Raw genomic sequence first — 16009 nt, forward strand, 5'->3', positions numbered from 1 at the left:
CCAAGACTCATCTCTTACTTTTAACTCTTTAGTGTTTACAATTTGTACCAAAATACATTTTAGCATTTATTTTGTGGCAGGGTAGTGCCCTTTCCACCCCCCCACTACACTAACTTTTACCAAGGAGGAAACTGGTGTTACCAAGAAAGACCTGTTTATTTTTTTAGGAGTTCCCACTCTCGGGATTATAATGAGGATCTAGAGTCACCTCCACCCTTGGAGATAGATCCCAGATTGGGGTCCTTCGGCACAGGTGTAAAGGTTGATCCATTGCCTAAACCTCTTACACTGGCACAGAAGATGATGTACACACACACACACATACACACACGCGCCAAAACTCGAAGGAAGGAAGGGAGGGAGACCCTTTGAAATCCATTGAGAAATGATACTGTTCTGGTCAACCTGACAGAAAATGGGTATTTGTTGTCATTTTCTGACTTACCATATTGTGACCAAGCATAGTGCTTTTATTTTTATTATTTTTTTTTTACTAAGACCTTTACTAGGATTCACCTGGTTTATAACTTTCTACCTTTAAATATAACTGAATCTGCTGGAAGGTGGTGGCAGAGTCTGTAATCCCAGATATTCAGGAGGCTGAGGCTGGAGGATCACAAGTTTGAGGTAAATGTGGGGAACTGAGCCAGACTCTGTTTCAAAATAAAAACTAAACTGGTGGCACACACCTGTAATCCCATCAGCTCAGAATGGTGAAACAGGAGAATTGGGATTTCAAAGCCAACCTTAGCAACTTAACGAGGCCCTGAGTAACTCAGTGGGACCTATCTCTAAATAAAATACAAAAGAGGGCTGGGGATGTGGCTCAGTGGTTGAGTTCCCAAGAGTTCCATCTCTGATAGCAAAAAAAAAAATTAATAATAAATGAATAAATAAAATGGGCTAGGGAGTAGCTCAGCAGTAGAGCACCCCTGGATATTTGTACTAGGGAGTACAAAAAAAAAAAGAATTTTCAATGCATATTACTTTTTGTCTAGTTTATTTCATTCAGAATCTCCCTGTTTTTGCTATTATCAATAGTTCTTTATTCTTGCTAAGTATGTTTCCAAAATTTATTATCTATTTTCCTATTGATATACATTGGGGATTTTTTTTAAGTAAACCAGGTTATATTTATACAGTGGAAAATTATTAAGCAATGAAAATAAGAAGTACATTCACATTCAACAACTTGGATAAATCTTATAAAAATACATATGGAGCTAAAAAAAGCCACATACCAAAGATCACATGTGTATGATTACAGTGTATAAAGTAACAAAACAGGCAAAACTAACCCTTGTTATTAGAAGTTAAAATAGTGCCTAACTCTGGGGGAGCGGAGGGAATAATTAGGGGAGCAATAAGAAAGGGCTCATGAAGGTGCATTTGATGTCCAGTTTCTTGACCTGGGTTAGGGTTCAGTGGATATGTTTACTTTGTGATAATTCATTGTGCTATACGTGATTTTCTTTTGTCTGTTATATTTAATAAAAGAGAAGCTCTATTAACAGTAAAAAAAAATCAGTCTCTACATTCATGTAAAAGTTAGTAATCAAATGCCTACTATATGGTTAATATGAGTATAAGGGTTCTGAGGCATGTAAGACAGACATGTTCCCACAGTCCAACATTGGGGATTTTTTGACTATTACAAATAAAACCACCATGAATAGTTGTGCACAAGTCTCAGTGTGGATGTATGCTTTTATTTCTCTGGAGTAAATATCTCGACAGATGTGATTTAACTTTTAAAGCAACTGCCAAACAGTTTTCTAACAGTTTGTGCCATTGTTTGTACTACATGTTATAGTCTGCAGTTCTAAGAGAGATACCATAGTCTTCATCTTTGTCAACATTTGTTATGATCAGTCTTAAATTTTGTCCATCCTACTGTATGTGTAATAACATTGCAGTTTTGATTTACATTTCAACTTACGTTGGATATCCTTTCATGTGCACATTCACCATATTTGTATCTACTTTGGTGAAGAAAAAAAAATCTTCTGCCCATCTTTTCAAATTGGGTGATTTTTCTTATTAATAAGTTGTAAGAATCATTTGTATATCCTAGATATCATTCCCTTGAGAGAGATATGTTTTGCCAATACTGTGTCCTAGTCTGTCAGCTTACCTTTCCATTTCCATAACAATGAATATAGAATAGACAAAGTTTGTTGTTGTTGTTTTTGGTACTGGGGATTGAACTCAGGGGCATACCACCACTGAGCCACATCCCCAGTCCTATTTAGTATTTTATTTAGAGACAGGGTCTCACTGAGTTGCTTAGTGCCTCACTTTTGCTGAGGCTGGCTTTGAACTTGCAATCCCCCTGTCTCAGCCTCTTGAGCAACTGGTATTACAGGTATGTACCACCACGCCCAGCATGAGACAAAGTTTTTAAGTCTGATTTATTTCTGAGAGGAGAGAGAAAAAAGAGAGCATGAGGCAGAGAGAGCTAGTTAATTTTAAAAGTCTCTGCCAAGCAGCTTTTTATATTTTCTTCCAGAAGTTGTATAGGTTTAGCTGTTACATTTAGGTCTGTAGTCTATTCCTACCAGTAGTGTGTGAGGGCTCCTATTGATCCACATCCTTGCCAACTTATTATTATCTTCTTGATTATAACCATCTTAATAGATGTGAAGTAGTATCTCACTGAGGTTGTACATTTCCCTAATGGTGCTGGGTATCCTTTCATTTGCTTATTTGCTTTTGCATATTTTCTTTGGAAAAATGTCTATTCTAATTTCTTGCCATTTTTTTTCATATTGAACAATAAGAATTGCTTGTATATTCTAGGTAGTTATATTCTAACTACATGAATTGTAAATATTTTCTTCTATGATTGTGTTTTCACTTTCTTCGATGGTAGCCTTTAAAAGTTTTAAATTTGATGAAGTTCATTACTTTATTATTTTTTTCTTTTCGTGCTTGGGCCTTTGGTGTCTTAACTACAAAGTCATTGTCTACTCCAAGATTTACCTATGCTTTCTTACATTTAGTTTTGGTATATATATATATATATATATGTGTGTGTGTGTGTGTGTGTGTGTGTGTGTGTGTGTGTGTGTGGTCCATTTTGAGTTCTTACATTTATGTCTGTGGTCCATTTTCAGGTAATTTTTATGTGGGGTAGGGTTTAACTTAATTCTTTTGCATTAAAGACTACATCATTTTGAAATATATTTTCATTTGGAATGCAATTCTAGGATGTCAGTGTTTTTTTCTTTCAGAACTTGAAAATGTTGATGTACTGTTTTCTGCATGGTTCTTGAATGAATTTTGACATTTTACTTTCACTCCTTTGTACATAATGGTGTCTGTTTTCTGTAGATGCTTTTCAATTTTTAGCACTGGTTTTAAGCATTTAGTGTATATTTGTGTCATCTTTATCATTTTTCTTATTCATTGAGCTTTTTGAATCTGAGTGTTCATCAGATATAGAACATTTTTATTTATTATTTATTCAAATGTGTTTTTCTCACCTCTTTTAGGAACTACCATAACATACATATATATATGTTGGACTGGTTGAAGCTGTGCATACTGATGCTCTGTTCAGTTCAGTCTCTTTCTCCATGTTTGATTTTGGAGTCTTTATCACTGCATATTCAGTTTGCTGATATTGACTTCTTCAATGTCGAATTTGCTGTTAATCTCATTCAGTGTAATTTTCACCTTAGCCATTGTTTTATCTGATTTTATCTAATTTTATCTGTTTTATCTAATTCAGACATTTTTATATCTTCTTTTTCTCCTTTACATGCTTATTCTTTTCCATAGCATCTTGAACATATGGTATACAACTGTATTAATGTCCTTGTATAATAACTCTATCACAGTGTAATTAATGATCATTTCTATTAATTTTCTTTTCAACATGGGTTATATTTTCCTACCTCTTTGCATGCCTCATACATTTTTATTGGATTCCAAACATTGTGAATTTACCTTGTTGAGTACTGGATATTTTGTATTCGTTTAAATATTCTTGAGCTGTGTATAGCTTTTTTTTTCTAAACTATCTTGGAAGCATTTTTATCTTTTTAAGATTCTGCTAGACTGGAGTTACCTTCAATCTTGGGCTAATTTTTCCCTTTTACTGACTATGTTACTTGATGCCCTTTTATTATAGATTTTCCATTCTAGCTGGTGATTACAAAAATTGATCTCCATGCCAACAGTCACCACCACCTTCCATTCTGTTCTTTTCTGAAGGTTCTTTCTCTGGCCTTACATGTGTGCCCATTGTTACATAGCCACAGACTTCAGGGGAACCGTCCATAGATGTCTAGAGAGCTAGTGCATGTACACACTCTCCCTCCCTCTGCAATTCCCTACTCTCCCCTTTATTCTGCTCTGGGACTTCTAGCTGCATCTGTCTCTTCAGACTTTAAAATCCATCTCTTCAACTCAGGAGATTTTCTATTTGAGTTTCCCTTCTCTGGATGTGGCCTGAAAAAATTCTTTCCAGGGAGTAAATTGGGATAATCCTAGCACTCATCTCTCATGCTTAACTTTATCTTAGAGGTCACTCTTACGCTGCTTATTATCTAATATCTGAGAACTGTTGTTTGTATTTTGTCCACTTTTTTCCAATGTTTTATATGTGAGGGTAAATCTGTTGCCCCTCTTGGAGAGATTTAGTCTTCCATAAATGTTTAACACTATTTTCTGACTCATCATTTACAATAGATGAGGTTCTTCCTGGTAACAGCAGCGTTAGGCCTACTGAATGCTCCTAGGCAAGTGCCTTCACAAGTTTCCAATGGTATATGTTATTATGCTGCCAATTATTTGTTTCAGATATGTTTTTCTTGTCTCATTTAGATTGTACTCTGACATTAGGAACCCTTCATATCTTAGAATTTTATGTCCCCTCCACCCAAACTGGTCACATTTACCTTTAACCATTACTCATCCCTTACCCCGTAAGATTTCCCTTTGAGGTATTAAAGAATAATGCACTTGAGATTATTTATCTCCATGCCAACAATCACCACCACATTCTATCCTGTTCCTTTTCTGAAGGTTTTTAATATAACCTTATATTAAACATCATGTTAAACATCAATGCCACAAATTTAAATGCCATGAGTAAAAGTGAATGCTGATTCATCCACTAATTGTATGTATCCTGATAGAAAGAACTACCACTACCTTATTGTGGCCAGTTGAGAAATTTTCTTCTCATTATCCACCAGACTAGTTAATATGTCTTTAAGGCAATAAGTTTAAAAAATAATACTGATAAATCAAAGTATTGAAAACTCTACAAAATAAGAAGCTAGTTCTTCAGTAACTGGAAGCACTGACTATGCATATAAAAGTATATCTGATTATGAGTCAAGGTAAATATCAAGAAGATAATATGCAATTAGATCATTTTGCTATTCTGATTTTTCCACCAATGAATTATCATTAATTTCTATTCTACAATAAGAAAAATTCTACAACATACCATATTCTATAATAAGAAAAATAAGAAAAAATTAAAGCTAGTTTTAAAAGATCTACTTAAATATTCCAGTATCATGTAACCAAACAACTACTCTCCACACAAGTATGTTTTCATTCAACAACAAACACATTCAGGGGTACATTCCTGGAGCTGAGGATGCATGCTGCTGAGAGGTAGACCTTAAATGCCTTGTTCTCATAGCTTATTTCCTCTCAGTACTATTTATATATGGGGGCTTAATAGTTAATATAGGTGTTTAGGTTAATAGTGTAGTATATTTATAATATCATTGGAACCATGAGTTTACCCAACAAATCATTTGTTAACTCTCTCATACATTCTAGGCATTTCCCTAGTCACTGATGTAACAGTAGTGAACAAAACAACTAATTTCCTGCTCCTGTTGGAAATTGTGTTTGAGGTTGGCTCAGAGCAGTGAAGTAGATAAACAAATGTAAGGAAAGTGGTAAGAGAAGTCGAAAGTGGAAAGGCAAGTCTGAAGAGAAAGAAAGGCAGGGTAATGGGCTTGATAGTCATGGCAAGAGGCTCTATTTTGTGTAGGATGGCCAGGGAAGGCCTTTATCACATGAAATGCCACTGTTACAGAGACATGATAAAGTGAAGGGGTAGTTAGCTAGTCAGATGATTTGGGGAGTTAAGGTTGAGGCAAAGTTACAAGTGTAAATGCTCTGAAGCAGGGGTGGGCTTGGTGTATTTAAATGGAACTAACAGACAAGAGAAGAATGTTAGGAAATGGGGAGAAAAGGATGAGGGGAGTCACATTGAATAAGAGCAGTCCATAATAAGCCAGGGCAGTCCATAATAAAGTCATGGCTTTTTTTCCTGATACCAGAGATTGAACCCCCAGGGGCACTTAAACACTGAGCAACACCCACAGTCCTTTTTAAAATACTTTATTTAGAGATAACTCTCACTGAGTTACTTAGGGACTCACTGCATTTCTGAGGCTGGCTTTGAACTCAGGATCCTCCTGACAGCCTCCTGAGCTGCTGGGATTACAGATGAATACAACCAGGCCTGGCTAAAGTCATTGCCTTTTATTTGGAAATGGGAAGCTATAGGAAGATTTTGAGCAGAGAGACACAATCAAATTTATATTTAAGAATATCACTCTAGTTGCCATCAGTACAATAGATATTGGGGGAAATGAGGGCAGAAGCAAGGACAGAAGAAGGCTAAGGGAATCATTCAGGTGACTTATGATGTGGGTTTGGCCTGTATATTGGCTTAGCAGATGCAGAGGAGTGGTCAGATTGGGGGCATGTTTCAAATGCTTATTTGGAAAGAAGGAAGTCAGAAAAATAAATAAATAAAATGTTGTATAATTTATATCAAATTCTAGAAAATGCAAAACAATCTATAATGACAGGAGATGTTTGGAGACAGCCCAGAAAAGGAGAGGGGAGGGATTACAAAGAACGATGAAAGACTCTTTTGATTTTGGTGATAGTCTCATGGGTATACTCATGTCAAAACTTATCAAATCGTACACCTTAAACGTGCAATTTATTGTAGGTCAACCATATCTCAATAAAATTATAAAAATAAAGACATAATATTGTCTAATGGACTGGAGTTGGAATGTGAGAGAAAAGAGATCAAAGATGGTTTGTAAGTTTTGGGCTTTGAGCACCTGGAAAATGGGAATTAAATTGTCATTCTTATTTCTGAGATAGGGAAGACTGAAAGGAGCAGATTTTGAGAGAAAAATGAGTTCAGTTTTTTCAACATGTTGTTAGAGATGCCTACTAGATACATTTTATAATAAATACATGGTAGAAAAGAAATGAAGAATGACTCAGACAGTTTCTCTCTATGATCCACTGGTTCTCCAGAAAGCGCAGAAGTACACTGGACCAACCGGGACCTCTCATGGCCCCTGTAGACAAATGTTTGTGCACACCTTTTTTCCATCGTTTTCTTTATTTAACATTATGAGCATGGTGGACTACATTCTTTTCTCTAAGTTTTAAAGATTCAGTTAATTTGGGGAAACAACTGATGGGTTCATTGTTGGAGGTTGATGAATAACCTTAGCAGAGACTATAGTGACAAGCCCTTGGTCACAGACAAACGAGAATGGCTCCACCCAGGACGGGAGCATTGCAGACACTCTTCCTTGGGCTGGCTAGCTTGTGCCTTCCCCCTGTTAACTGTACATATCAATAATTCAGCTATATTATGATTTAAATCAGATTTTGCTCCTCTTGTCAGAAAGTACAACAATTGCTTGTTAGTTGATAGGTTGTGATGAAAAGGAGTCTACTCCTTTGGCTTGAAACTTAGCTTCATTACTCACTGGATGTGTGACTGCCTCAATTTACTCTAAAATAAGGATTTGAATAGGACCTACTACTACTGTAAGGTACTATTGTTATGAAGATTAAATGAATTGATATATATAAAACCTTCAGAATAACAACTGGACATAAAGCGTTCAAGAAACGTTAGCTAGTAGCTTTCTTCTCTGACAATCGGTTTTGTCAGTTGGTTCCCACTAAGTTGTGGACTTTTTCCGACCAGGACCAGATATCTTGTCTTTTGATTTTCATCCACTCCAACACCATTCTAGGGCCTTGTCCAGCGTCTGGCATGAATGGTAGCACAAAATGAGAGTTAAAAATATGCTTTTGAATTAAATAATTTCTTCCCTTATGGATAAAGATAAGAATCTCAAGATCTTAGCTGGAAGACTAATGTCCATCTCTCTGCCCCCACCTGTCCCCGCCTTAAAAAAAAGCAGGCCACTGTCTCCAGTTTACACCCTCACTCACAGTTCCATTCACCTTCCCCTTTCCTAATCAGAGGGATCTTGGGGTGGGGCTTCAAGGATCCTCAAGGAGTTTGAAGGGGAGGGAGCCTGGAACCCTAGACTAGCTGTGACAAGTCATGGGTGGGATTTGGTAGTTCAGAAAAGGAGGTACCAGACCAGGAATGGGGGATGGGAGTCATGGTGGAGTGGAGTGGGCTAGTTCAGGATGGACCAGAAAGGAGACATTGAGGAAAGCCAGAAAGGACCGGTTGGCGGAGTGGGGGGGGATGGGTGGGTGATGACTTGTGAGGGCATAGAAGCAAAGGCAGGTGATTGGACGAGAAGGAGAGTTCTAGTTGCCAAGGCAGCGACTAGAGGAGAAGGTCTTCAGTTGAGGAGAAGGTCTTGACTAGAGAAGGACAGAGCTCTGGCTCTGTGAGTTCTCCAGTAGAGTCTGTGCATCTACCCCCAGATATCCCTGCTGACGTGTCACCCGGGAAAGGCTTAAGCCTTCCCGGGCGCCACCCCTCCCCGCCTTGCTACCCACCACCCCTCCCTGCCTCGCTACCCACCCGCCCCCTGAGCCCCCTCCAGCGCCGCCTGCCACTGCCTGCCTCAGCCTACTCCACCGCATCACGGGCTCACTGAGGTGACCACAACATGGCTGCGGTGCCTGGGCTGCTCTTCTGGCTGTTCGTGCTCTGTCCCACCTGGCGAGTGCCGGGCCACCCGGACCCAAGCACCGGCAGGCGCTGCTCGAAGCACAAACTCTGTGCAGACTACGAATGCACCAGTGAGTGAGCAGGCGGGTGGGCGGCCCGGGGTCTCTGCGGTGGCTCTTTGGGGCTGCATGGGGCTCCGATCCCCTGGTCCCCAGCCCTGTGGTCTGGGCTAGGGGTTCGAAGGACAACGGGTGGGGTGCAGGAGTGACAGAGCCTCGGGACCCTGTGTGTGTCCCCTCCGTCTCTGCCGGCGCCCTCCTACTTGTTGCCAGCGTTTTATTTTTCTCTACTGACTGAGGCGGGGGTTGGGAAAAACTCAGAGCGCATTGAAAGTGCATTCTCAGAAAACACTATGGATGGTAGGAACAATTTTTGTCTCAGAAGAACCATCCTCATGCAGATAGTCAAACAGATAATGCTCAGGGTGAACAAACTTCATTTGAACTTTTTGAAGAAATACTACCAGATAAATTGAAAGTGCCAGAAAGTGAAAGCAACAAAACCAGCAACATTTCTCAGGTCTCAAACGAACAGGAGAAGACTGATGCTTATAAACTTTTGAAAAAAGAAATGACATTCGACTTGAAAACCAAATTTGGCTCTACTGCTGATGCACTTGTGTCTGATGGTGAGACGACCAGACTGGTGACTTCATTAGAAGATGATTTTGATGATGAGGAATTGAATGCTGATTATTATGCATTTGATAAGGAAGAAGAGGAGAATGAGGAAAGCTTTGGGGAGCCCCCGTTACTAACCTTTATAAATGAAGAAGACATGAAATTCACAGTGGAGTTTGGAGTGGAGAAATATTCAATAGGTGAAGAGCAGAATTCAAATGGAGAAGATAAGGCTGAGGTAACTCTGCCCCCGGGCATCAAGGATGATGATAAAAATATACTGACAACCTTGGAGGATACTTTATTTATTGGCACAGGTGGTGATGAGAAAACAGATATGATGGATTTGGAGAATTCTTATTCAGAAGAAGAAGAAGAAGATGAGGAAGATTTAGTCCCAGATAGAAAAAAGAAGAAACCACAAGCAGCAACAGATTATATTTATCCTGAAAGTGCAGAATATGGTCTTTTTGTGGAAACCTCTAAGACAGATAATGATGAAGAGCCAAAAGTGGACATCGAACTTCATATTAAAGGAAAAGAGACAGATGTTCAGGAGATGTTTAGGTTCCACCACAAAGTGATGTCAATGACCTCTATAGGTAAAATCTTCCCAAATGTCATTTAATGTGTCTCAGGTGCTGAGATGCTGAGGCAATGGGGCAGACTTCACCAGCAGTCAAATTCATAGACCAATAGTGAATGGAGGGCCTGGGGTTATAGCTCAGTGGTAGAGCACTTGTCTAACATGTGAGGCACTGGGTTTGATTCTCAGCACTGCATACAAATAAATAAAATAAAGGTCCATCAAAAACTAAAAAAAAATGGCTGGGGATGTGGCTAAAGCTGTAGTGCGCTCGCCTGGCAAGCGTGCGGCCCGGGTTCGATCCTCAACACCACATACAAACAAAGATGTTGTGTCCGCCGAAAACTAAAAAATAAATATGAAAAAAATTCTCTCTCTCTCTCTCTCTCTCTCTCTCTCTCTCTCTCTCTCTCTCCTCTCTCAAAAAAAAAAAAAAACTAAAAAAAAAAATTAGGCAAAAGCTTAAAAGAATAGTAGTGAATGGAATCTCAGGGTTGAGAAAGACCTTAGAAGCAACTGGTCCAACTTCTTAATAACTGCATGTTGGACTCCTGCTGTTTAATCAAACGTACCCCAGGCTCATGTAACTCATACTGAAATTCCACCCCTACAAGCTCTCAGTTCTAACTGGAATTCTACCTCATTCACAGAGCCTCAATGCAGGTCTGTACCCAATTCCCTTTAGTCTCTCTTGGTATTACTGTGTTCTTTTTAAATAGCTGTCATCTGTCCATTCAATACATAATTGTTGAGTATCTCTGCCAGGTGCCAGATGCTGTGTTAAGCCTTGGCTCATTCCACCTGCAAATCTGCAAACCAAGACTCCCTCTCTTTCAGCTTTCCTAAAATTTTAAACACAAAGTTTCACCAGCACTAAATCCATGTTTGTTGAATGTGACCCTGTCTACATATCTCTGGTTTTAAAATTTTTCCTTGAGTTAATATTGTTCTGGTAGCAGTTGTATGGCCATGGAAGTAGTGGAGAGTAGACTGGAGATTGTTCATTTTATAATTGAAGGGTCTGACAGCTCTAATTAGGATTTTGAAGTTTTCTTCTCTGTGTTAATTGTCTTTAGGAGAGCCACATATTCCAGGCACTGTGACTCATATATTTAGTGAAACACTCGATGAATATTGAAACTGAAGAGAGACAATTCTTATTCTATAACATAAAATAAAATAGCCATTTCCCCTTTCAATTTTAGAGCTACTTATAACAGAAGGTACTCCTGTTGATGCTGCTGATACAGAAAACCAACTAGAGATAAAGGTAGAAGAGCCAGCAGATGCCACCCTTTTGGACAGCATACTTTTCTTGTTACATTCATTCTTGCTTTATTTGTCTAAGATGGTAAGTTTGACATAGTTTCTTCATTTAGAATGTTGATTATTTATTAGTTTGTAAGTGGCTTCTGGTCATGAAGTGAAGAACTTAAAATGTCTTTATGAAAATGACTCCTGACCCTTTGAGTAGATAGCTCCAGAAACAAAAGCCATAGGGGTGTGGCTTAAATGGCTACTTGGTTTAGCACATGAGGAAGATTTGCTGTCTACCAAGGCTGGTCATTTGCATACCTGTAAAAACTTGGTTCTTCCCCTCAGAACCTTTCTTTCTGGCAGGGAGATAACAGCATTCACTTGAAACACAGTAAGATAATGGCAGAAAGAGAGGTATTTATTTGATGGTAGAACATTATTGTCCATAAATGCATTTATTATGGTTGGAAGGGTGATCAATAAGGTCATAAAGTAGTTGAGATGTGTTTGAAGCACTGGCAAAGGGCAAACAGGAGTCTGACATGTAGTTTGTTGTTGATTAGACAGGCTGGGGTGGAAGACGGAGGGGGAAGCTGGTAGTCAGAAGAAATGTGTTCAGAGAAATGGAAACATCAAGAAAAGGATATTTGGGGAGGGCAGGAGAATGTGAATAATTGGTGTTGTAAAGTGTGAAGTTGGAAGGGGATGGTCTGTTGGAGAGGCCAGCAAATCTTAAAGGAAGTCATGAGCCAAAGTAGCATTAGACCATTAATAGTGGGGATCCTTAGAAAGTTTTAAGAATGAAAGGAATTAGGTTAGATCTGTTTCTTAGAGTCACTTAAGGCTGATCTTTCTAAAGAAAATCATGATCCAAACAAGACATTTAATCTGTCTAGAAGCTTATCTAAGCATTTTAGGGCTTACCTCCCCCCCATTGGTATTTGTTGATATTGGACTTTTAGAATTTAATTATAGGAATGAGAAAGCTTTTAGAGGTTGGAGGATAAGATGGTCCTAGGGCCATTGTGACAGTAATCCTCCTAAACTGAAGTTGTTTCCTGTAGATTGTGTTATTTCAAGGCTTGAGTAAGAAAGATGATGATGTTGTTTTCCTTGTAAAATGTATAAATTTTGTAGCCAGGTAGATCTGGTTTCAAATCCCAAGGTTATCATTTAGAAGTTTGGGCAAATAACTAAACTTTTGAAAAAAGTTTTCCTCATCTGAAAAATGTAGATAATGCTTACTCCAATCATAAGAATTTAATGATTTGACAAGGTAAAGTGTCTGGTGAGGTGTCTGGCATTTTGAAGGGTTTTACCCCCACGTACCCCCTAATTCTCATGTAGGCAGTCAGAAGGTGGTATAAAGACAATGAATATACCTGGGGAGGAAAGACCACCAGGGTGGAAAAGATGTGGTGGGGAGAAACAAATCATTTTTCAGTTGGCTCCATGTTTGTTCATGATGGTGGCAGCCACCTGAGTAAGAGGTATATAGAAGCCAGGCAGTTAGAATAGTGATATTTCCAGTGATTAAAGCAGTCTTCCACAGTCATAATTTGATTATCAGAATGAATCAGCATCACTTGGAAAGTTAACAGCCTCACGATATGGGAAGGATTACTTTATTCATATTTTTAGGTATGCACAGAGCCCTCCTCTAGTTCTAGGTCGGGGGACACAAATGTGGTGCAGGTATGGTCAGTGATTGTACGGTGATAGGTAAGACATAGATGTGAGTGGTAAAGGAGAGGCACAATGTTAGGAGACTGATTTGAAAGGAGATTTCAAAAAGGCATTTTGATGGCCCAGTATGTACAGGACATTGTGCGAGGACTAAAAGAGTCTAACAGGTATAAGGCACGATTGTGATTTTTGAAAGCCTTAAGAAAAGGACTTAACAAATATATGCAAAAATTATGAACAAGTCAATGTAAAATCTTAAACAAGTAGTATGATATCTGATAGGACTGGAGAGTAATAGGCTCTGATGTGTTTGGGAGATGTGCACCAATCAGATTCATTGATCAATGGAATCTTAGTAGAATCTTAGTGTTAGAAGAAACCTTGGAAGTCAGCTAGTCTAGTTTCTCATTCATTGCTGTAATTTTCTTTACTGTGGCCCTGACGAGTAGTTATGAGGCCTGTACACCAGTATTTCCTAGCATGAGTCACTCTCTTACAAGGCTATATGTTCTTCTGTTGTCTAGTTCATCCTTGTATTGACTCCAAATTTTCCTTCACATGATTTTCTCTATAAAATTGAATTCTTTTCTACATAGAAATCCTTTAAATATTTGAAGTTATATCTTAATTTAAAAATTATTTTTAGTATTTTTATCATGGAAACTTTCAAATAAGAGCAGAGAGAATAGTAGGGGACTATAGGTAACCATAACATACTGTCCATTTCAGAATACTAGAAGAAAAGATTGTGAAAGTTTTACCATAGAGAAATGATGTTTGAGGAGGTAGATATATATTTAACCTGATTTAAACGTTACATAGTGTATACATGCATCAAAATGTCATGTTACCTACTTCAATAATTGTAGTGTTTGTTTCTATGTACTAGTTAAAGAATAAATTTAATTAGAAAAGCTTTAAAGAAAAGCATAGAGAATAGTATAATGAACCCACGGGCCATCACCCAACTTAACAGTAATTCCTTGATAGCCAATATCAGTGAGGTTTTTTTTTAATTTGTTCTAATTGGTTATACATGACAGCAGAATGCATTTCAATTCATTGAATATAAATGGAACAAAACTTTTCCTAGTTGTACACAACACATGTGTAGTCCTACATGTACCTCGGGTAATCAGGTTCATCTCATTCTACCATCTTTCCTATCCCTATGCCCCCTCACCTGTCCTACCTCCCCTCTGCCCAGTCAAAGTTCCTCCATTCTTTCCATGCCCCTTACCACACACCTCACCCCCATTATGGGTCAGCATCCACTTTCAGAGAGAACATACAGCTTTTGGTTTTTGGGATTGGCTTACTTCCCTTAACCTGATATTCCCATTCACCCACAGATGCCATAATTTTTTCTCTTTTAATGCTATAAGTAATATTCCATTTCATATATGTACCACAGTTTCTTTATCCATTCATCTGTTGAAGGGTTGGTTCCACAAAACTATGGAATGCTTCACAAATGTGGGTGTCATCCTTGCTCAGGGACCATGCTAATTTTTTCTGTATTGTTCCAATTTTAGAATATGTGCTGCCAAAGCAAGCACACTCTGAGTTTTAACAAATGTAGATACCCATATAAAAACTACCATAATCAAGATATAGAACAGTTTTTTCACTAGAAAAGGGGTTTCCTTGGGATCCTTCCCAGTGAGTTCCTTCACCACCTGTTTCAGGCAACCACTGATAAGTTTTTTTTTTTAACTATAGATTCATTTTTCCTACAGTACTATTTTATATATATGCCACTATAAGTGGACTCATATCTAGGAGTGCAATTGCCTCCTACGTTTAATGTATGTTTTTATCTTGTGTGATACTGTCAAGCCATGCTAAAAATGACTACAATCATTTTATACTTCCACCAGCAATTTAGGAGACTTCCACTTGACTTCATCTTCACTAGCACTTGGGCCATTCTAGTGGGTATGTCTTTGTGAGTTTATTTCCTGATAATTAATGATACTGAGTGAACTTTTTTTTCTTTTGAGATAGGGTCTCACTAACTTGCTTAGGTCCTTGATAAGTTGCCAGCCTCAAACTTGGGATCCTCCTGCCTCAACCTTCTTTTTTTTTTTTTGTTTTTGTTTTAAAGAGAGAGTGAGAGAGGAGAGAGAGAGAGAGAGAGAATTTTTAATATTTATTTTTTAGTTCTCGGCGGACACAACATCTTTGGTATGTGGTGCTGAGGATCGAACCCGGGCCGCACGCATGCCAGGCGAGCGCGCTACCGCTTGAGCCACATCCCCAGCCCCTGCCTCAACCTTCTGAGTTGCTGGGATTACAGACATGTGCCATGATGCCTGGATCAAATACTTCTTCATGAGCTTGTTGACCATACTGTTTTTGTATGTCAACTCTCTCTGGCTAGCTGGAATCCAGACTTCTCTCAGCTCAGTGCCAACTGTGGGATTGGTTAGCTTATAGTTGTTCTTGGCCCTCACAGGTACTGCTTAGAATGTAGCCCCAAACTGAAGACCACCTCCATGCAGATTTCTGGAACTCTTTTTCTTGTGGCTCCCATCTTTCTGGTAGTTTTCTCTACATATTTTTGGCTGCTTAATCTCCTGGAACTCTGGTCTCTCTCTGCACAGTGAGACTGTTATGCCCCATTTGGGTTCTCCTTCCCAAACTGAGGTCTAGAGGGTGCCTCCAGGTAGAATGCTCACCTATTTGTTCTCCTGCTCTTAGGGGTGACAGTTGCATGTCCCTTGTGGCTTTCTATCTGAAAAATAGCTCTTTTAAAATATATTTTGACTGGGCATGGTGGCACATGCCTTAATCCTAGCGGCTCGGGAGGCTGAGACAGGAGGATCACGAGTTCAAAGCCAAAAGTGAGGTGCTAAGTAACTCAGTGAGACCCTGTCTCTAAATAAAATACACAATGGGGTT

General features: G+C 38.7%; 1 non-coding gene and 2 pseudogenes across 1 annotated transcript; 2 read left to right on the forward strand and 1 right to left on the reverse strand.

The window, feature by feature from the left end:
• The window catches only part of LOC144252760 (transport and Golgi organization protein 1 homolog), a 61988-nt pseudogene that overhangs the window by 19928 nt on the left and 26051 nt on the right, over positions 1-16009 (forward strand).
• Positions 8895-10204, forward strand: LOC144252793 (transport and Golgi organization protein 1 homolog; annotated as a pseudogene).
• Positions 14558-14664, reverse strand: LOC144252804 (U6 spliceosomal RNA). The gene has a single exon (XR_013343060.1). It is a non-coding gene; the product is annotated as a U6 spliceosomal RNA (small nuclear RNA).

The sequence above is a fragment of the Urocitellus parryii genome, unplaced genomic scaffold (genome assembly GCF_045843805.1).
Source record: "Urocitellus parryii isolate mUroPar1 unplaced genomic scaffold, mUroPar1.hap1 Scaffold_59, whole genome shotgun sequence".
Classification (NCBI taxonomy): domain Eukaryota; kingdom Metazoa; phylum Chordata; class Mammalia; order Rodentia; family Sciuridae; genus Urocitellus; species Urocitellus parryii.